Genomic DNA, 22,774 nt, shown 5'->3' with positions numbered 1-22,774 from the left:
ATGACGCTGTGAAAAACATTAGCTTCTTAACACCAGTAAGAATTTAAGCATATAGCTGATAGTCGTTTTCAAGCACTGGTTGTGGGCATGTTCTGGTTTGGTTAGAAACTATACTGTGTGTAGTCATAAAAGCCAAATTACAATGAAGTAGCTGCATTTTCTTGAGGCAATAGTATTGTACGGATGTAGTCTGAACAATTACTGCTTCCTGCAGGTTTGATTTTGATGAGAAAATTTGAGACAGGGCTCAGCAACTGCAGTTTCAGCCTTCACTTCCTCCTTCCCTTACAATATGTCAGTTGCGCACAATTCGTAAATTGTGTTTACTGTGCACTTATCTTTTATTAAAGTTTATGATAGTATACTGTATTTTCAAATTTTTTCGTTTAAAACATATCTTACAGCCAAAAAAAAATCTTAAAAAATAAAACTGTTGAAAGTTATAGTTATTTGGCATAAAATCAAATGCTAATATGTCAAATATATGCTGCTGAAGGTTTGAAAAAAATGGTATCTTGTTATTTTATGAAATAGCCAAGTATATCTACCTCATATCCAATAAGCTGGGGTTGACTCTTTTTTTTTTTTTTTAATAAAAGCAAAATCTACCATCCTCTTTCATCTAGTTAGCAAAGATAGCATATAACTTTAACTAAATTACTTCTAATTTGGCGTATGCCTGATTTTGCTTGAAAAAATGTGAAATACATTACATGGTTCATTCCTACTAGGAAATGAATTGTGCTACACTTCCGATATCATTCTTCAGAGCTTCTTTCTGCTCTCAGCTCAGAACTGAAAGAACTAATATTGCCCCATTTGTTCAAGTTTTTATAGTTTATAACTAAAAATGGGACAAAATATATCCCTTGTACCAGATGCTTTGTTTATGCTACATCTATAACACTAAATTTTAATGTGGTCCTTATATAAAGTTGACACAGTGTATCAGAGCTGTAAAAACTCCCAACAGTACTTGCTATATAAGTAGCCCTATCAAAGAAGTTTTTTATTCCTTTCCATAGTAAATGAGATACCATAAGATCATCTTAGTTCAGTTCTTCATTTCTCTTTACTATCATACCCCAAATTGGATCTCATTATTTTATCGTAGGGCAGCCTGAAAGTGCAAGCTTTAGAACAGTCAGTACTATTCTTTGTATTTTGATAGGATGTTTTTCTAAGGATATTTGGTTAGTACACTTTTTTAATGATCACTGAATTTAACTTCTAGAAAATTTAACCTTCTTTTTTCTTGAATTTCCATTAAACCTCAATCATCATCATTTTGCAAGTAGAAGTTATGCAGTGAATCAAAGGAAAAAAAAATCAAGAAAAGATCATAGACCTAAGACCATGGACCTCAGCAATAGAAGTTTTGTCAATCAGTTCCATGTTCATGTATTTCCATGTTCATTTTTAGTGGAGCACATTGAAAGCCTAATACCTTTTATCTCACTCTTCTGAATTTTTTCCACATGAATTCTGCCATTTTCTTTGAAATCCAAATCACTTGTACACAACAGCTTTCACTTCCTTTAAACTCTTTCACATATCTCATAGATGTACATAAAAATACTTTCACTCTACATTTAAGTGTAGCATTGTTCAGATGTAATACAACAGAGCAGAAATTTTGTACACTTGAAAATGAGAAGGCTCTTTCAATATAAATCAAGTGTTCTGTTTCTGCCTGGATGCTTTTTCTAAGGAATAAGAGGCTGCAGAAGGCTGAATTTTTGGTGATATTCATTACTAGTCCTACATAAATTAATTGCATTAATCATAAATTGTGGATGAAAAAGCTGTCCTTTCAGATAAGAAGACTTTAAAACTAGCACGAAAATCTTTGGTAGCTATTTTTATTGTGCTCTAATAATTTTCTGTCCATAAGTTTTATTATGTATCATCTGATTATGTTTGTTTATTCTCCCAGTTTGCATTTTCTTCATTCATCCTGCAGAATGTTGCCATCAGTTTTTCATTGTGGGACCATTGCTACAAATAGCCCTTAGGAACCCTGTCCTTTTTTACAGTTGATCTGAGAATGTTTTTTTCCTTTCAGTATTAATGCCCAGTCAGTGCAGACTCTTTCCAATGCCTTGCCTATTGGGAGCTTTAATTTAACTCCTACATTGCTTTGTGGGACGTGGTAGAAATAGGCTGGCCCACTCTAACTCCTGTTCCCCACTAGACAGGAGAACTCTTGGGGGTTAATGTCAGGTTAGTAATTTGCAGGGTCCTATCAACTTGCATGTTTCCTTCAGAATCCTATTTAGGTACCATATTTCTGGCTCTTTTTATATTTGTGGACCCCTGTGCTATTAGGGAAGGATCCCAGTAGTAACACTTCTAGTGTTGATATGGTGTAGCATCTCAACTTCTTTCTAGATTTGGGAATGTAGTTCTGGACTCCATCAGGCGAACAAGAAAAAAGGAGCTAAACACTCTTCAAACAGAAGTCCTGAACTGATTGCATGATCCTTTCCGTGTTTAAATATTATGTTTTTTAAATGAATCTATTTGACCTGCTGCTAAAAAGGTTAATGATTCGTTATTGGTGTGTGTGGAAATGAACCCAAGTAACTTAAATCACAAAACTCGAAGCAAAATTGAGCCAAGAGGTACTGGTTTAACTCCTTGATCAAAATGTGTTTTGATCCATATCTTGAGAAATATCAATTTGAGAGATGGTGTCTCTGTGTTATGGGTCTTTAAGCAGAGAATGACCAAGTTCTGCAGGACCCTCTTATGGGAGGAGTGATGTTCATGCCCAGGAGGAGAGAGGGCTCTGGAATGCAGAGTAGAGGGGCAGAAGAGGAGGAGGATGGCAAAGGAGTTGCAACAGCGCACCAAACACCTGCAGCTTGAGGTGGGATTTTTCACCCAGCAGTGACAAAAAAAAACAAACAAAACTTCCCAGGGATCAGAGGGGACTGCGCAAAATTTGCTGCAGCTCCAAGAGCCAGTGAGATGACTGAAACCCCAGTTTGTAGGCAGTGACTCCCCTGCAACAGGAGTGAGGAGAACTTGTCTACAAAGGCAGAAGACACTTTAAAATATGACCATGACATCTATAAGCAGTGAACTATAGTATTAGAAAAACAGGTATGATGTTTACAAATTTTCATATCTCTCTTTAAAAAGTTGCAGGGAAAATGAGTTTTCAGTACTATAAATAAGCCTTGAGTGTTCTCAGGAGTTTCATGTGGTGAGGATCTGCTAAGCATTTAACTGCATGCCTCTTCGGTTTCAATGGAAGGAAGACAAAGTACATAAAAGATATGGAAAGAAGAGGTTTGGGGATTTCTGGGCTTGCTGGGTTGTTCGGTTGAGATTGGCAACCATACAGCAAGTGGTATAGCACTGTCTATACTTGGTACGCTACATAGGAGTTTCTCGTACATTATTCATAGCCTGCTGCACTGTTTCAGAAATTGGCATGTATTTTTAACATACAGGAAAAAGTGCTGTTATTTTGGAACTTAGACTTGTACAGCAAGTTTTGAGCTTGAAGCTGTCTTGGTAGCCATCATGGGCTGAAAAGAAAAATTGTTGTTTTCCAGCTATTTGGACACAGATTTCATTTCTGTATCAGTTCTAGCTTTCTCACAGTATCAGTGGTTTGTGTTTTGTTTTTATTTTTTTTCTAAGTGAAAATCTAGCAAGAAGAAAAAATAAGTTTTGTTTATTTACTCCTTGCAGTTTTTTAAGCAATGCAGTAAGTTCACATGCTTACATTTTCCATGGGTGTGTTCTAGATCTCAGTCTCATGTTGCAAGCATTCTTATTCTGTGTGCACCTACTCGCTGCAAATGAAAACAACTGAAGAGGGAGAGAATGGTTACAAGCAGCAGACCGTAAAAAATTGCCCTGTGTTATATTTGCTTCCTGTGGTTTCACCGAGTAAACTCAACTCAAAGGAACAAACTGTAACATCACCACTAGTGACATTCTTGATCGGTTTGGCTGAAAGGAAAAAAACACAACTACTAAAGGAGAAACTTCTGCAACGGCATGTGTCCGTTGCTAGCGGGAGGGAGCAGGTTGGCCGTAGGAGGGATCCTTTCATTTGGGTGGCTATAGGCTACAACTACCCCAGGAAGAGTGTCATTCGGCCAAAAATCCCTGTCTATTCAATTAGTCTTTTTTTACAGAGGTCGCTGGCATACTTGATAGCATATATTTGTGCTCACTCGATCGTGTGTTTAATCTTTAAAGAGTAAGAGACCGAATGGGTAAGAGCTGCAGCTAGCAAGGGAATTGTGCTTTGTTCGTGTAGGATGATAACCATAGGCATGGGGAACTGCCCAACATCACGGCTTTCCAACTGCGCAAAAGAGTTTGAGGGATGTGTACAGGCAGGCTAGGAAAAGCAAAACTCATTTTACATGTGTAGCTTCCTTGCTTTTCCTTGTTTGCAGAACTTGCAAATGAAAAGCTACATTTTAATGGATTGCATTATAATTATAGATTTTTTTTTTCCATTAGAATCTTTTTGTCATCAGGTCATAGAAATAATAATAAAGAATCCCTATCCCCCTCCTGCAGTTTTTCCTTTCATTGTAATTTTATGTGTACCTTGACCTGTAGATTTTTCAATTTGAAATACATTTCAGTGCGATTTCTGTTTCTCCTAGGCCTTATTATTGTATCTTTATTGTTTCTAGATACTGGATTTTAACTACGGACCTTCTACTTTCAGTGGATTGCTTTGCCTGTAGAGGCTGTATATTAATAATTAGAAATAGGTTTCTAGAAATGTTACTTCCCATTTGAAAAATGTACTTGCTTTTCTGCAAGTTTGCTAATACTGGGATAGGAGTTTAACAAAGAAGGGTATTAGGTGGCATTCATCACAGGTACCGGTTTAAAGTGTGTGTCCAGCAGCACTATTGCTCCAATTATCCCTGACCTTTCTTTCTAGCCTTGGGGTATGAGATTATTAAAAAAGACTGATTCAGGAATATTTTTGCTCTAATATTAGTTTAAGTAAATTTCTGTACAAAGCTAACTGTTCTATTAGGGTTTTTCCTTTCTGCTAAGCTGCTAAATCTTTTGCCATGGAATTAAACTTAATTTTTTCAGAAACTTTTACTAGTGCCCTTTCCTACATATCCAGTATATTGCAACTGCAATGGTAGCATCTGCCACTCTTTCACTACCAGGAAATCATAGCTTTAAGGCATATGAATGCATGTTCTTTCTGCTTTAAATTTCAAGAGGCAATATAGTCAGAGTATTTACTGTGTTTGCTAATATGCATGTTTTGGATTATTTTTAATACTATGCATCAAAATCAAACCAGCAAGCAGCACAACAGTGAGATGCATACCAGGCAAAATTTAGTAACTGTTTTGTGAACTTGATTTAATTGAGAATTGCTACATAGTCATTGCTATTTCCATTTTAGTGGTATACCGTGAGAGAGAGAGAGAGAGAGAGAGAACGAACAAACCTGCCTTGTTCAACATTAATTTGACTCTTTTATGCAAGCTGTCTGAAATGCTGCCACCGCTTGTTTAACTTCAGTAAGATTAAAAAAGAAAAAAGGAGGCAATAGAATATTACTGTCTTTTAATGACTTTTGATAATTTTCAGTTTACTTTCAGACACTTCCTTTAATTAAACAATGCATACTTAAAAAAGGAGTGTATATTTCATAACAGTTCATCCGACTACTAACCCTCAAAAAACCCAAATTATATTTTTAGGAATTTTGAGTCTTGTGCTTGAAGATATAGCTCTGTTTTGAATTGAAATCTAACTTCTGTATTTACCTTTGCATTGATTATTCCAAATAAAATTTTGACAGTTAGTTAGGTTTCCAGACGCATGGTCCTTATTTACCTAAAACATACTAAAATAAAAATCTTCAGACAGTCAAAGAATATCTTCTTAACTGAAAGTGTTGTGAATTATTTTGTATATGGCAGTTTTATAAACTGATTTTGGATATGCTTACATCTGGGTGTGAGCTGATGAGAATATTTATCAGTGTAAAAATCCCCAGATGCACTAGTTACTTTTTAGAAATAAGAAGTTGTGCTTAACTAACATGATTTTTGAGTCATCTTACTGCTGCCTTTCAGTGGAACAGGATGTCATCATATTTATCATCATCTGTTATGAAGCTAAAAATATCTGTTACAGACTATCAAAATGCTAGTCTCAAGTTTAAAAAGAAATAGGTCAATATGTACTTTAAATGCATTTCATCATCTTTTTAAACATCTCATGCTAAAGAACTACTCTTTCTATTGCCATATTCAGCTGGCATCTCTTAATTTTTGTTGTTTTACCTTGAGACATTCAATATTTAAAAGCATGTTTTGCTACCTTAATTATTTAATGGAGGATTTGTGCTTACAGAGAACTATGGACTAATGAGACTTACACATATCATCTAAATGCTTCAGAATTATCACAAATGTAATAGCAAGAGCTAAATAAGGATCACCAATAATAAATTTGCCATTTATGCCATCAAGGCATTATTGTGAGATTTAAGTTTGCTTTTATCGCTAAATACAAATATGAGTTGTATAAAGAAAATCTATTTTTAGTACCATTCAAATCTAGTCTTAGCAAATTAGTTGGGTCTAGAGAGCTCCATAAACAGTCCCAAAACTATTTAAAAACAGATATTTGTTGTGTAATCTGTTTCTACTATATATGCATTTTGGCTTATGATTTTTGTAATTAAAGTAATACTGGATAACATATTCTAGTGGGTTAGCATGTAAGCAACAGCTGTAGTATGTAGGGGTTTTGTTTTGCATTTGGGAAGAGTTCTGCTTACAATAGGGTGAAGGAGAGGTGATGAACAAGGGAGGAAAGAAGGAACTAAAGCTGGATATAACCTCCAGGCTTCTTGGACTCGATTTTCTAGTTTTTTAGATGGACAGCATTCTTTGGGATGAAGGGAATGAATAAGTTGTGAAAACACTTCACAACCTTAAGTATATGTGCATAAAAACAAAAATTCAAGAACTGTATCCATCTGAATAATTGTTTTCACCTGTGTAGATGACCCATCTATGGAGAAAGTGTTGAGGATTGTTTGTCTTTCGCATTGGTTCTGTGATCCCGATACACATGCGATTGTTCACATGTCGGCATAGAGCTTGTGCATGTGTATTTCTATGCATGGGGCTATAATATAAAAAAGCTGTGTGGGAAATTTCTCCAAATATATATATATATATAGTAATTTTGGTAAAGTACTTACAAATGTTTGCTGAATAAGACACAGAAATGTGCTATTGTGAACTCTATTGCTGCTGCTTTGTGTAATTCTGAATTATTAATTGCCATTTTTATTCTTTTTTCATGATAAGATTTTAATCTGAATGAATGAAAATATGCCATGAAAAGTGATACTCTTTCTGAAAAGTGTCCTTCAGAAAGATGGTGCTATATAATTGTTACTAATTACATCTGAGTTTGCATAATTCACCCAAAACATTAATAATTTGCACAAGGCTAAGGAGAATAATGCGTCTCTTCCTTTTCTTAGTGTAGATGTTTAAAAACACATTTCATTACAGTATTAAAAATTCTCTGGAAATTGTTCTGCAGAAGCATTATATAAAATGTTCTGATACCTTCAGTGTAATATTTTTAAGCTTTTTAATTTAAAAAAAGATTAACAGTTATTTTATTCATCTAATTTTCCTAAGATCAAAAATATAAAGTTCTAAATTTTTGAGACTTAAGGGGTAGTGTGGTGTCTGCTTCTTTGTGAAGTCAGACACATTGCCCTAATGATGACGAGAATCACGTGGAAGTACTGAGAATTATACTGCAGCCCCACGACATCTGTAACTTGCACATTTAGCGTCTGAGCTTATGTGACAAGTACGCAGTCCTGTGCAGTTGCTTCAGACACTGGGACTGACTGTTATACTCCTTTCTTTAAAGTTGTTTTGTCTTTTAGAGTTCATCGTCAGACTCTGCAGATACCTGAGGCAGCCATAGGGCTCAGCTTTTATTATCGAGTTTCTTTTTCTGGGAACTGACCTGTCACAGCTGTTTCTGAGGCTCTAAAAAAGCCGTGTTTTGAATTCCAAAAGCCTTTTTGAATGTCCTGTCTTGTGAAGTAGACTTTTAGAACTGAAAACAAAGCTTTTCTGAGAAGCAGAAGTGTGTGCAGTAACCAGCCTCTCAAAAGAGGTAATCCAGCAGGCAGCTGCCAAGTTAGTGTGACAGAATCTCGTGCAAGTTGAAAGTCACCCACACGGCTAAATTTCTGAATTCACACTGAATCCAAAAACTTCTGTTTTAATGAGGAGCGTCTTACTACATGTTAAGGCCTACATTTCTGCAGATGGGTAGCTAAAGTTTGGCCCCATCTGCATGTGGCAGCTGAAGTTAAAGAAACTACTTTTACACACCCAGAAGGGGTGTGCATGCACACGTGTACATACTATGTGAGTGCTAATGAATGATATGCAGGACTGATTTAATTTACATTTGGACATTTGATTTTTATTGGCAGTGGTGACACTTTTTTGTCATCATGCAGTTATTGTGAAACACTGTTTGAGCAGTTATCAACTGCAGTACTGTTTATTGAGGTAGTGCACATTGGCTTTAATATTTTAATATATATGCATAATGAATGTAAAGGAAAGGAAGGACATGAAAGCCTTTTTGCAATGTGTGACTTGGTAGCTGATTAATTTGCCAGACATACGTTTAGGTCAGGATGGGTTTCTTTGGCAGATAGGGATGTTTTTCTATTCCATCCTGTTCTAAATATGTAGTTTGGAATTCAGATAGTGCTCTAACCTCATCACAGAGGGATTGTCCCAAGTTTCTTAATGGCAGTTGTCCTGAATTTCAGAAGTTTGACAATTTTACATCTTTTTCTGTAATGTCTTCTTGCCTGAAACAGCTTAACTAGTTTATTCTCTGCAAAGTAAATATTCACCCTACTGGTAATGACATAGCGTGACAAAGCATGGAAATTGTAATTTCCTTGTTGCATGATCAAAAGAAAATGAGATTCTCTGGTCAGCGTACCCAAAGTAGCAGTGGTTAGCCACAGAATGCTGATACCACGTCTCAGCACTGGGCACAGGTTAGTAGTTAGGCAGTTACGTCGTTGTGCGAAAAGCCAGAATCTCAACTGCTGCGTATTGCCATAACTCTTTTCACCTTATCAGTCTTTTTAGTTCAATAATCTATGACAGGTTAAATAAATGAAGGATCTGGGCCAGGGTGTGTCCAGCAGCAGAGGGGCATGTAGAGGGCATAGCTGCTTAAAGCAGTCCCTGTTGGAGAAAGGGAGAGGCTACGTAAACTTTCTAAAAATGGCATGCCAAGAAAAAGGAGTGGGAGGATGCTACATATGAACTTGATACTGTACACCAACAACTTTGTTTTTGATTAATACTTTATTCTCCAATTACTGTTTCATTTAAGTTTCTAATTCTTAGAAATTTTGTCAAGGTGTCTTGAATATACCATCTTTGTCTCAGGTCACTTATTCATGCATTTATAGTTTTTCATTTTTCAATTACAAATAAGTGATGAAATAAAAGAGGGTAGTAATGGTATTACCGTTTTTTATTATATCTCTCTTTATCTGAAAATCTGTAATGGGGAATACTCCCAACTTGCCCTTTAAAAAAAAAAAAAAAAAAAAGCTTGTAAGAGATTTAATGATTGAGTTTCATTTTGGGGCTGCACAAAGCCCCAGGGGGACAAGCAAGGGGATTTTGTGGTGGCCAGTAAGACCTTTGACTTCAGAATTCCAATTTCCATGACAGCCATGAGTTTTGCACATGAAAATTGCCATTAAAATAAAGATACCTGCTTGAAAATCTAGAATTTTGTGATTTTTCTCAAGGTAGTAGTTGATCAAGAGACCATGGTGTAGCATCTGTGCTAGAACAATTTGATTCTATGGAGGGTCTGTTCTTCATACAGCAAACTGTACATGGTGAGTCCGGAGTTTTGTGTAGGTAGAAGCAAGCTCACTTGTCCGAACGTCAAGTCAGCCAGCTACCAGTCAGTTTTCTGAATTCTCTTTAGCTGTGGCCAAGGCTGATCCAGCCCAGTGAAGACGTTTGGAGGCACTGAACCACTACACTAATGCAACTACATTGGCTTCTCGGTGACCTGCAGGGTAGTAAAGGACAGTTCCTATCTGCCTGCAAAGACCCAACTGCTTTTTCGTTCATTTTCTTTATCATAGTCAAAGGAGTAGAAAGGTCTCTCATATATATCAAGAAAATAAGTTAAAAAGCATTATATAGTGTCCTATTTTATTGAGCTTTTAAGAACCCTGAAAGGATATTTGCATGTAAATTTTTTTTGGGCTTGCAGTGGAATGGTGCACTGTGAATACAGTGTAACTAGAAATATCTCTCTGCAGTGTTCCTAGTTCAGTGCATTTGTGCATACTGAAAAACCTGGAAAGAAAATTTGAGATATTCCAACAAGACAGAACTGTGCAGTTTTCAGCTCTCTAGGGAAACATTCAAACTATCGACATGTGTTGGAGAAGGTACAGCATCACTTTGAATTTAGAAAAGGGTTGTATGCAATATAATATTCTTAAGCAAAGCATTGATTTCTGTCAATATGCTGTTTAAGTGGGGGGGAGCTTTTAAGAAATCTTCTAAAGAGTTACTGCGGGTAGATTTATAAAAGCAGGTGGAATTATTTATTGTTCATTTGATGGCTTCATTCTGGCTATTTGCTTAATCTAGACAGTCCTCCCTGAGGGGCGAATGCAGGGGCCTGTGACAGTAACACCAGGACAGGCGCTGTTGTGTGGGACGGCAGCACTCATGGGACCTGCTGTGTACTGTGCTCGTCGCAGACCCCGGGCAAGGGCTGCATGTTGCGTCCTTTTCCCTCTAGAGCAGACCGTGTTCCTGTCTCCTTATAGCTTAAGGATTTTGTTTCCTGCAGAAGAAGGGAAATCTTGTTTTATTTTGTGTTTTGGTTGTTTCTTTTATACCTTTTGAGATTTATTCTCTCGCTGTTTTGGTGACATCTGTGTAGTGGCTACCTTCATCAGTTAGTTGAATGCTTTTTAAAGATGGGTCAGCTGAGACTAATTTGAGGGTATTACTATTTTTCTTCTCAGAAGTCTCACCAATAGGGAAGAAACTGTCACTTTTTAGGATTTTTTGTTTGGATTTTTTTTTTTTGTTCTATATATCATTCAGTAGGTCAGTTTTCCGGAGAGCTGAGTACATATGAATTACTCAATCTCTTGTAAATACTTGTCTGTCAGTGTTCCTGCTCTGTTTATTGACTTGTGTAATTCTCACTTAGCTTAAATTTTATAAAAGATTTCTAGTCAAACATTAAGAATTTCTTATGGAAATATGCTCTAAATCGCATGATCCTGGTCAAGCTTCAATGTTCCTTCTATATTTTCATGCACAAGAGCAATTTTTAAGATACTTTTAGAGTACTGTAATGAATGACAAAGCTACTGAACTGGAGTAGTAGTATTACAAGTATGAGATCAAAAAATGGAAGTCAGTGATACACAGCAAAAAATATCACAGAACTGAAGAATACCCTGTGAAAAAATGGAGCAGTTTAGCTGGGAAGCAAACTGGTCTTAGAGTTATAGATAAGATTTATCTAGTCTGTTTTGTTTTTCCTATGCTAGAAACTTCTGCTACTATTGTTTTGTTAATTAGAGGTACACTGCCCAAAACCCCACTTTGATCTTGATAGCTTATGACATTTGGAAAATTTTACCATGTTTTTTCTGGTGTAGATTTTCTAATATAGGCTAGGCCAGAATTTAATTACTTTTATGCTTTTAGGAATTTAGGATCAGATCAGTTTGGGAAGATATTTCGTCTATTGGCAAGTTATTGCCTAGTTTTCTATGACGATGATTTTTGCATTTTGCCTGGAGCTCTTTGGTCGTTCATTCATAATGTATTGGGCTTCAAAGACTACAGGTCTGCATTTGCATGGCAATGCACTTTGTCAGATTACACTGTTGTGCTGCAGGAAAGTTAAATTTGAAGGAGCACGTCAAGACCTTGTCAATCAAAAATTTTTAAAGCACAACTTTAGATCTGTATTCCACTTACTGTGCTTCTCATTTTCTGTGTGATTTGTGTATATTTTATTCTTACATTTTCTATTAATGCATTAGATATTTCTTCTGTCATTGAAGAGGATTCTATTTAAATAATTATAAGTATATAAAATTGTACAACAGTGTCTATGTGCCTGTAACTTCATGAATATATTACTAGAGTGGAATGTCAGCCTTTCTGCATTTCTTCCAACAAAGTTAAAGTACAAAGCAAGACAGATGCATCACTGAAATAGGAGAAATGTCTGCTTATTGTGCTAAGTTTTTTGCATTTTTAAGTGAACTGATTTCTAAAATAACATAATAAAAAATAATCAGTTCGACAGACAGCATTCCCGCAGGAACTGGTCTTCAAGTGTTTACAGTGGTTTTTCTGGAGACCTTGGAACTTCAGTCATGTTATTGGGGGCTTATGAGACAATGCCTGAGGTGAAACTTCGGTTCACCGCTTATCAGGGGGTGTGTGAAGGCTCTTGGGCTGAAAGGTTCATTAGGGCAGTCTACAGGAGCTGCCAGTCAGACTGAGCAGACAAGAGAGTGTATTTTTGTTCTGCAGTAAAAAAAGGAGGGAGAAATAATCCAACTTCAGGGATTGCAACATTTTCCTTCTGTAATCATAAAAGTTATATTGTCAAATTACGTAGTTTTAAATTCTGCAGGAACTGCAGATAAAGTAGAATTGAATGAGGGACTCAAAAGGTTTTCATTACTTTTGATAGGGTTTAGTTAGAGTTTGAATTTAGTTGGTTTGAGAACACAGCTAAATTCACTCATTAATCTATTTATCCATGATTAAAATCTAGCAAGGTGTTGAATCAATTACTTGGAAATGAATTATTTTGATAGCTTCCTTATCAATAAATTAAGCAATATCTGATGATTTACCCCTCAAAAATATTTTATCACTTTTGATTTGTTAAATATTGGAAAAATGCTTCATAATTTCTCTAAGTGGTAAACATATTTCACTGCAAGGCAAATTAGATAAAAACATATTTTATTTTTAGATCCTGTTTACTAGAGTGAAAAATGTAAAGGGAGATTGACTAAAAGTTTCATTTCTTCTGCTAATGGACAACCGCTTTGAAGGAAACTAGAATTATGTTTATTGAGTCTTTTGAATATTCACTGCTGTAATACAATAGATCCTGTTACTAAGTAATATCCATATCACAAAAAGATGATATCTCTTCGCCAAAGGCAGTTATGATTTTCTTTTAAAGCAGTAACAGCATATCTCTTAAATGAGTTTAAATCTATTTCTGTGTTGTGCTTAAACTATGTAAGAAAATGTTTTAAAATATGTTGTTAAATAACTTGAAAGTTTTGTAGCAGTGAAGAGAGAATTTAGGGGAATGTATAAGCTTTTAAAAGGCAGTTTTATCAGTTTGCTGGAACTGTATTGCTGTTAATGCTCTAACTGTTAGGAAAGGTAGTTGAAAGGATGGAACATCAAAGACAAAGCAATGTAATGGAACATAAAACCTGGGGAGAAATTGTTCTTCATTGTACAGAGATACTCAAACAGACAAAGGTCTGCAAAAATTTCTGTATTTCTGAGCACTTAAAGTAGAATGGAAGATAAAGTTCTGTCATGAGGACGGAAGAAATAAAAACAATTTGTACTAGATTGAGTGTCAATACTCAGGTATTGAAGTGCCTTCGGGAAGGAAATAAAGCAAAAGGGAGCTGTGCCGTGCTTGGGAGGATGCCGTGCCCTGCCCAGCTGCACGTACGGGTGAGCCTGTACATGGGCGCTGACGAGAACGTGTAGCTGACCTTGTCATCTGGGATTAAGGCTGCGCATTTGCCGAGGGTACCTGTGTGTTTAAATATCCACTGAAACAATTATCTTTTGCTGTACGGGGTCAAAGTAAGGGTGTGTGTGTCTGTGTGTGAAAGAGAGAGAGAATGCACGTGTGTACAAATTTGTTGGTAAAATCATCCTGAACAGCTTCAATGCACCATATTGTGCTGTTTTTTTTCTTTGTCTTCCCAAATATCATACATGTTATTTTTCGCTTTGCTGGCATATCGCAGGAGCAGGTAATGTTCAGAGAGCTTTCTGAAATTGTCTGTGTAGGCTATACTTTTGCACTGAGGCCCTGCATAATTTCGGGATTGTTTTTGAATTACCCTTGGTAGATTTTTAGATACAGGTCATTAGATGCCACCCTTTGTAGGGTTTTTTCTCCTCTAGTTTTAGCAAATAGTGCTTTGTAATTTCCTGTGATTGTTTCAGGACTTGCCTTGTCTTAAGTACCTGGAGTATTATTTTCTTTCAGGATGAATAACAATAGGTTCTCATAAATAAAAGTAAAATTTAGATTGAACAAATTATTGTATTTGGAGGGGGGGACAACTAACAAAGCAGAAAACATGTAATGCTTCTTACTAAGCAATTGCTCATGTTCCGTTGGAAATCTCTTAGAGCACTACATTTATGCCCTCTTTCCAGCAATTCTTCTCTTGGTTTTAGTCCGGTGCCTGATTTTTCTTTTTTTCTTTTTTTGAGTGCATCCTGCTCTCCAAATGTCAGGAGTGATGACTTTGATATCATTTTCAGTGACTAACATCCCTGAATTGGAAAGATCTGTTGATATTTTCATGAAAGCAAAGCTTTAAATGGTCAAAAGTCTCTGCAACTAGCAGAGTTATAGGGAATAACTATTTGAATTTTTTACTTTGTCTAGTGCCTTCAGCACCTTTAGGTGTCATCTGACCCCTTTAGTCAGGAATAGTCATTAGCAAACCCCATAAAGATAGCTGCAGCATCAAAAGATGTCTGGAATTTGTCGTATTTGTTATGTCTTGGAATATTCCATGTTCCCACAGCATGTCTCCCACGCCCTGCAGTTTCTTCACTGTCCGTTTGTGTTGAAGAACAGAAAAACTAAAGTAAGATCTGATATTCATGTGTTTTGTTTCAAAGATGCTCATGTAGTATGGAAAAACTTCTTTAAAAAGTCTCTGAGTAAAACACAAGCTTTAGTCCAAATTCCTTACCCGCTAGCCATCTTCTTTCAATTGTGTCCTCTTTTAATGCATGCATGCTAGAGAAATTATTCTAATGCTGCCCAGTCAAAAGGTCAATACATTTCAGAAAGGAAAATGCAGTGGGAGGGTACTTAAAATTTCACTAGAACTATAGGAATCAGAGAGACACGTTTCTGCAAAATATTGTTAATAAGGCAAGGTTACTCTGAGAAATACCTGTGTAGAAGTGTATAAAATTTGTAAATGTATTGAAGAATTTTGTGCACTGTTGTCTTTAAATAGGGTGCTTATATAGCCTTAATTTTAGGCTACGAGGGATTTTAAAACATTACTTATAAATGGACATCTTAAGAATACTAGGTAGAGTACATCTGGAAAATACTATATTTGTTTTGAAAAAATTTTTGTTTTCTAGCATAAAACATCTGTAGGGTTTTGGATTACTAGAATTTGTATGTGACAGCTCATTTCAATCGAAATAGGGAGCTTTCCTTAAAACATGATTTTTCAAGGATTGAAGAGGGATGTAGTAGAATAAATGACAAAGAGAAATTAGAAGCAACTCCCAGACTTCCTAAGCAGACAACTGCACAGCTTTTCTTAGAAAGCTGGTGTAAAATTAGGCCATAATACATTATCAGATTCTTGTATATAACTTCACTGATGTTATAAGGAGTGCTATGAATCCAGATGCATGTTGGGTAAAAGGATGTCTTCTGCTTCAGTAATGTATTCTATGTTCCATTATTCTATTTATAAAATACCAAGTTGTATTTCTTTCTAAAACACCAGGCTTTTGTGTGTAACTGAAAGGCAGTTTCAATAGAAGCCATTGGAAAAAAAGAAAAAAAATAATCTTAAAATCTGCAGCTCCAGCAACTAACAGGTTGCATTTAATACAGAAATAAGTAGTGCTGTTTATAGTTAACAAATATATAATTCTTTTAAGTTTGTAGGAATGTTTAGAAACAGTTGAAATCATGAATTCAGTTATTATTTGATTATAAAAAGTGCCAGTAGTGACTGAATCTGAACAGTAGAAGTTCTGTTGAAATACTGAGAGCACTCTGGTCTATTTAGTTAGAAGGATGAGCTCACAGATTTGGCGGCTGTATTGATGTGAGTGGTGAAGTGGTGTCTGATCCTGAGGCGACAGTAAACGGGAACAGTAGAATCAGGTACTTGAAAGGCAAGTGAGTGTTCTCAAGCAAATGCATCATCATCTAAGACACCTATGTGCATACAGATTATGCTACTTAGTACTGGAGCGATCATTATGGTCCTACCATGCTTCACATAAGCATTGCAGTGGGTGGTACTAGAGGAAATAGGGTTCCTCCTTAGCTTGAAAAGGTTTTATTTTTCTTCTGAAAGGCAGAAAGAACGGGAGGCTACATATTCTCTCTCTTCCTTTCTCTTCTCTTTTAGAAGGAAACAAATATTAATTTATAAGGAGTAGAAGTGGAAATCTTAGATTGGACAAGTTTTCTTCTATCGCATTGTTACATCAAGGGCAATCTTGGAGCTTTCTCTGCTCAGCCAGAAACCAGCTCCACCTCCTGCTATATTGTGTTTCCTGTTCTACTGCGAGTATCTGTGTCATGTGTCAGGAGCAATGAAAGGGGGACTTCTCCAAACGTCCCAGGCAGACTATTAAGAACAGCTCTTCCAGTGTTACCAACTTTCTTCTTTAGCATTTCCTGCATTTGTGTCTCTGTTCTGTACCAATAACATTTTCATATCGCTTTGAACTGAAAGATTAACTTTTTTTATTTAATTTTTAACTTTCTAAAAGTGTTTCTACATTTATGATTTTGGCTGATATTTTTCACCAGATTTATCTTATAATTTTGAATAGTTTTATGGTGCTCTCTACTTTCCTTTTCCTATATATATATGTATATACATACATATATTTTTTAACTCAGTACTTGATATAAAGTACAAAAAATGATGGACTCAGACATGGTACAAGACTGTGTTGCCTTTGATTTCCACCCAGTGGAGAAAATCATTTTCTTGTATCTATCTTTTTTGAAGTTTTTTTTTTGTAGTATCTGTCTTTTTTTGAAGGGTCTTGTTCTTAAATAATTAAGAGTAAAAGGTTGTATTTGCTGCTTTTCAGTTGAAATTTGTAGGAAAAAAATCTCTGTGGTAGTAAACAGCTTGCTTTTTGCTATCAATAGTTCCAGTTAAGAATATGTAGTATAGGCTCTATGGATTTAGTCTTTTGAAAATTATTCAGTACGAATTTACTGTAATGATGGCCTAATTAGTTGAAGTTCACTGAGTTTAACTAAACGTAGTGTGTTTGATTCAGAGAGATAAATCTGTTACATGTCAACCTTTCCAGGCATAATCCTGCTTTCAACAGTATCTGACAGGTAGTCAGCCCATCAGGCCTGAGGAAGTGCTCTGAAGCAGCTCATCTCTTTACTCTTGACTAGTTATTTATCTTATGAAGCATAATTCACAACTGGCATATGGCAAGTAGGGAGGACCAAAGGAAATGTTCCAAGCCTCCCTTTCCTTCTTTCCTTTCCTTCAGTAAGAAAAGGTTTGCACATGTGGCTGCGACTCCCACTTCTATGTTTCAGAATTTTGTTTCTGTGGCAAAAAGCACCCAAATATAATACATTTTGGCTAACGTAAATTATCTCTTATGGTTGTATATTCCAAAATATGTATATTTAACCTTTCTTTGTATAAATAATATTCTGCAAGTAATTTTTGTGACAAACATTTTTAACATTTTGCATTTCAGCATATTGCATAATTCAAAAAGACAGTCTTTGCAATGTCTTTGTAAGGCAGGTATTCACACTTTTTAGCTAAATACATTTCTTTTGGTTCAGTTTTAGTCTAAGATATCTGTAGATACTATTTTATTTGAAAGGAAAGAGATAAGATTTTTTCTAAATATCTGTTGTTGCTTCAGGCATGCAGAAGAATGATTTCTAAATGAATCGTTTACTAAAGGAAGAATGTCTTTGTATCAGTTGATGAATGTAAGACATTGAAACTGTGATTTAGGATCTTCAGTCCATGTGCTGATGGAGGAAACATGCTTGTTTTGGTGAAACCAGCTTTCTCAGGAGAGCATTAAGAAACCCAATAGTAAGCCCTTTTTTCACTAAGTCACTCCAGTAGTTTGATCCAGAAGGAGTTTTCTCCTTTAAGAGGAAATGGGCTTGGTCTGGAGTCTAGTCTACAAAGAAAATATACAAAGTATAATCGACTTCTGTGCTACAGAATTTCTGATCTTGAATATCAAAAGCTCTGACCTGCATGTGCTCTGGGGCAGTCTCATATGCGAGCAATTTTCTGACAAATCTCTTTCAAATTAGCCTTGAAGAGGCTTGGGGCAGCTGTCGATCTACCACACTTTGGACATTCTGTGGTCTTTTTATTTTTAGCTTTGTAGCGAAGAATAATGGAGATGACAGTTGTGCCTATATGCTCTGGTTTTTGGTAGGGAGGCAGTTGGGGGTAAAATGCACAGGGTGCCTGGAGGCCTGCTGTAAGTTTGCCTTTGGTAGATTCTGTACTCCGAGCAACCCCGAGGGAGGCTGCCAGGAAATTGCCTTGTCTTTCCTGCAGTCATGTTTAAGTGTCATGAGGAAAAGTTGAAGATATTATGTGACTACTGACAGTCGAACTAATCGTTTAAGTTTCCTTTATGGTCTGTGAAAAGAAGTAAGCGTTTTTGTAGAATGTGATTGCTCTGATCTTATTGTAGCTACTTGTGTCAGGATGAAGGGGGTGATGTTCTTGGGCCTATTTCTTTCCCTCATCTATAATGGCATAATTATCTCAGATCCTGATATTTACACTGATGATGTTTAAAGTTGGGTTAGATCAATTTCACCCTTTATTCCCAGCTATGTATATATGAGTGTGTATACACATATATACATTTATATTAAAAAAAGAAAAAGTTTCCTATGTGTCAACTTACAATACTTGGGACCAAATCTCCTGCCAATTCTTCTCCTCAGGGTGTATGCTATCTCTTAGAGAAGTTTGTAACCGGTAGAATAGAATTATTTCCTTTTGCTTTTTCCAAAATGCAAAGTATACTTGTCCCTAAATATGCCTAACAAAGATCCTGAAAAGGTGTGGTGTTTTGTTCTTGTCTGCTTTGTGTGTTTTGTTTTATTTTAATCTATTTTGACTGAGTTAACATTTGCTGACATCAGAAATATTCCAAGTACAGGAATACAAATGAGAGCTTATTTTTGGAGAAATGAAATAGCCAATGTGCAGAGCTGGCACTAGAAGTAACTGAGAGAATTAGCATCAAATGCATTAAATTTTTATGTATAGGTAATATTTTAGGATTCATGTTTTTGATTCTTCTGAATCATTTATGGCTGGTCATTTTATACCAGAAACATAAAAAAGGAAAGGTATTAAAAACAAACAAAACCCCTAACAACAGTTCTGAAAACTCTCCAAATCAGTAGTTTTCTAAGAGCTGTAGACTATACAAATAAGTAACAGTATGGGCCTCATCGTTCTTGTATAACCCAGTTTTGTGCCAGCAAAATGTTAAACTATATCGCAGACCGCTGTGTTTGTTCTTGTATTGAATCTAGTAGACTGATATTGCAGATGTTCCCGTACAGGTGGAAGTTCCCTTTCAGTTCTCTGTTGTACAAGTTACACAGTTAAGTGTTCTCTTTGGTGTGCTGTATTTTGATATAAGAATAATGGATGTAAGGTCTAATTTCATTTTCAAAACTAATGTTTGATCAGTTTGGTTTGAATATGATGGGCAGGGGATTGTACAGCTTTACTTTTGCATGCAGGTACTCTTTCTTTACTCTTTTTTTGTATGCAGAGTATGCATATGCTCATATTACTTGGTAATATATTTGTGAAGATGCTGGTAAGAAAAAAAATAGCAGTCACTTTGTACTGCTTTTGCTATGCCTGTTGGAAATCTTAGCTTGTCATACTGGAGGCACCTTGGTGTTTCATGAAGTCTTCATTCCAAATGAATGGCCTACAGTAAGACTTCAGTTTGCTCTAACTTCATACTTCTTAAAGGTCAAGGTAATAGCATGTATGGAAAAAAAGCATTATAAATAGGATGGTCTGTTTTGAAATCTGTTATAGTCTGTTTTACATAAAAAGATTTGAATACCATGCAGAAAATTATGATTGTCTTCCTAGAACAGAATCTGTACTAAAATACTACATGAGTTGGAAGTCAGGGTTCAAGCAGTGTCATTAATGGTTCTGGGTGATGGCTGTGGGGCCTTGGAAGCTTTCATCTTGCTTGTCCATGTCCGCTTGGTCCATGTGTCCATGAGTGCCACTAAGTGGTACCATTAAACCTCCGTTTTTGAGAATTTTAAAACTGGCTCACAATCCAAGAGTCTTTGAAAGGACTCTGGTAAAGAATTTATTTCTTATCCATAACTGCAGAAATAAATTACAAGCTTCATAATTGGCATTATTTTCACTAAAATAGGCAATACAGTCTTTCCTATATTGTCCCCCAGATTACATATACTGGCACGAATCATAAAGTAAACTTCACGTTAAATTCACTCCAAAGCATCCTGAACACGTGTCCCGGTTCCTGATCTGAAATTCCGTTTCATGGCATGTAAGGAGTTCTTCTAAAATTAGTTCAGACTTTTATTGTACACTACAGTTTTTGCTCATGTCTGAACTAGTAGTCTCAACAAAGGAAAGCACTAAAAATATTTAGAAAAAATATTTCAAACTTTATTTTATAGTTTAACTCTCCTTTTAAGGAAATAAGTGAATCTTCATTGGAGAAACCATCAGTTTCAAACTATGACTGATCGTAAATAAGGGATAAGACCTCTTCTTTTAGTTTACTGTGCTTGCTTACATTGTTTCATACTTTAGCTCTTATACATGGACACTTTTATACAGTAATTAATCTTCTAGTACTGTCACAGTGCCCTGCTAATTCTAGCTGGAATCTGTAACATAACAAATTTGGTTTACAAAATAGAAATGCAGGCCAGCATCTGATGGTTTAATTTAGCTGTTATATTTTCACATTCTGTTTGGGATCCAAACTCCATTTATGAAACAGTATGAGGAGAGACAAATAAAATGGGACAGTGATTGTGTGATTATATGAACTTTTTGATTTGTGGTGTATTGTCTGTCATTAATTTCCTTTATGTTTTGAAGCTAATGCTTTTTTTAGTTGATTTCTGGAAGTATAGGTTTCCTTGAGATCTTTTAATTTGAAACTATTTTTTTTAATACTGGACTAATGGATATAAGTAGAAAAAAAAGTATCTTGTATAAAATATCACATAAACAAGTAGAAACAATTTTGACGTGCAACCGAAACCAGCCATCTTTAAAAGCAGTCATTTTAGCCATTTTAGTCTTTGAAAATTAATGTTATATGGTGTTCTCATCTTCGACAATGCTTCCGTGTTTGCCGAGAAGGCATTTCTGATGAAAAATAATTTTCCAAAGACCCTAAATTTACTGATGATTTTGTCTAAAATTCATGTTTTCTTATTTTTTAAACTAGATGGATAAGAACTTTCTAAAATAAAGCCCAGCCTAGTACAGTACTGCAAGTAAACAGCAATCAATATTGAAATAAAAGGAAAATGCAATGCACAGTTTTTATGCACAGTGAAATTCCCTTATAACTAGCCACATAAAGCCATGTAAGATTCAACTTACTCATATCCTATACAGAGAAATAGTTTAAAACTAAAATTCAGGATAAGAAAGTTTCCTAGTACTTCTGTGTGTAAGGCACAGCAATTAGCAATGATCAGGACCTAGAACCCAGCCACCCGGCTGAGTGCGAGTGCAAAGGTTTTGCTTTTACAAAAGCGGGAAACGTTATGATAGCCCTTGTTCATTCGCTGGATATATTTGCTATTAGAAAATAGACCAAAGCAAGTATAGAGGATGAGGGTATTCTGCTTATAGAAAAGAAAAATTTAAAGAAATTCCTTAAATATGTGTATTCAAAAGACTGGGGGGGTTGAGTAGGGTTTAAAGAAAGCTGCTGTTGGTATAAGGAGTTGTCGGAATCTTTGTCTAAAATCTTCTGAAAGCATTTAGAGTTATTTTCAGCTACTGATAATTATTTATGAAAGGCAAGGAATTAATGAATATTTTTTAAGAGAACTAAATGTTAAGTTTAAGAATATTTTTCAGTTAATAAAGTATACATATCTGTGAACCCACAACACAATGTTACACCGTTAACATCATGTGAGGCTTCTGGATTTATTACATTGATTCTTGCGGTGTTCTCGCACACAGTAGACTGATTAGTGCACATAGTGTTATGAACTCTTTGTAGTTTGGTCAAGCCATCACTTTTTATGTCTCAGTCTTTTCAAGCTGGTACAATATAACAGCACATAAAAACTGAAACATATTGCTGTAAATGGAGACCTCATCTGAAATGATGTAACATCAGCGCCGAACAATTGCGCCTTGAAATTGTGGAACAGCTGGGACTATTAGTAATGGAAACAAGTAAGTTTTGTTATGGTGCAGTGCTTTTCATTGACAGTAATGATTGTAATAAGAGTTAGCAGGAAGAAGAGCTTTTATATTGATAATGTTTCCCTATCGCTTATTTTCTGTTGTGTCTTTGGCTTAGCCTTAACCTTGGCAAAGGTGAAGCTTTTAATCTCAGGATCTACACAACACAGCTGCAGA

At 35.7% G+C, this 22,774-nt stretch overlaps 1 protein-coding gene across 1 annotated transcript in view; it reads left to right on the top strand.

Moving 5' to 3' along the window:
• The window catches only part of DIAPH2 (diaphanous related formin 2), a 293,928-nt gene that overhangs the window by 216,741 nt on the left and 54,413 nt on the right, over nt 1–22,774 (top strand). The gene's annotated exons all lie outside the window — the stretch shown is intronic.

Source organism: Apteryx mantelli, chromosome 13, assembly GCF_036417845.1.
Source record: "Apteryx mantelli isolate bAptMan1 chromosome 13, bAptMan1.hap1, whole genome shotgun sequence".
In the NCBI taxonomy this organism is placed as follows: Eukaryota; Metazoa; Chordata; class Aves; order Apterygiformes; family Apterygidae; genus Apteryx; species Apteryx mantelli.
Note: the sequence above shows the minus strand (reverse complement) of the source record. Positions and strands in the feature narration are given on the sequence as shown.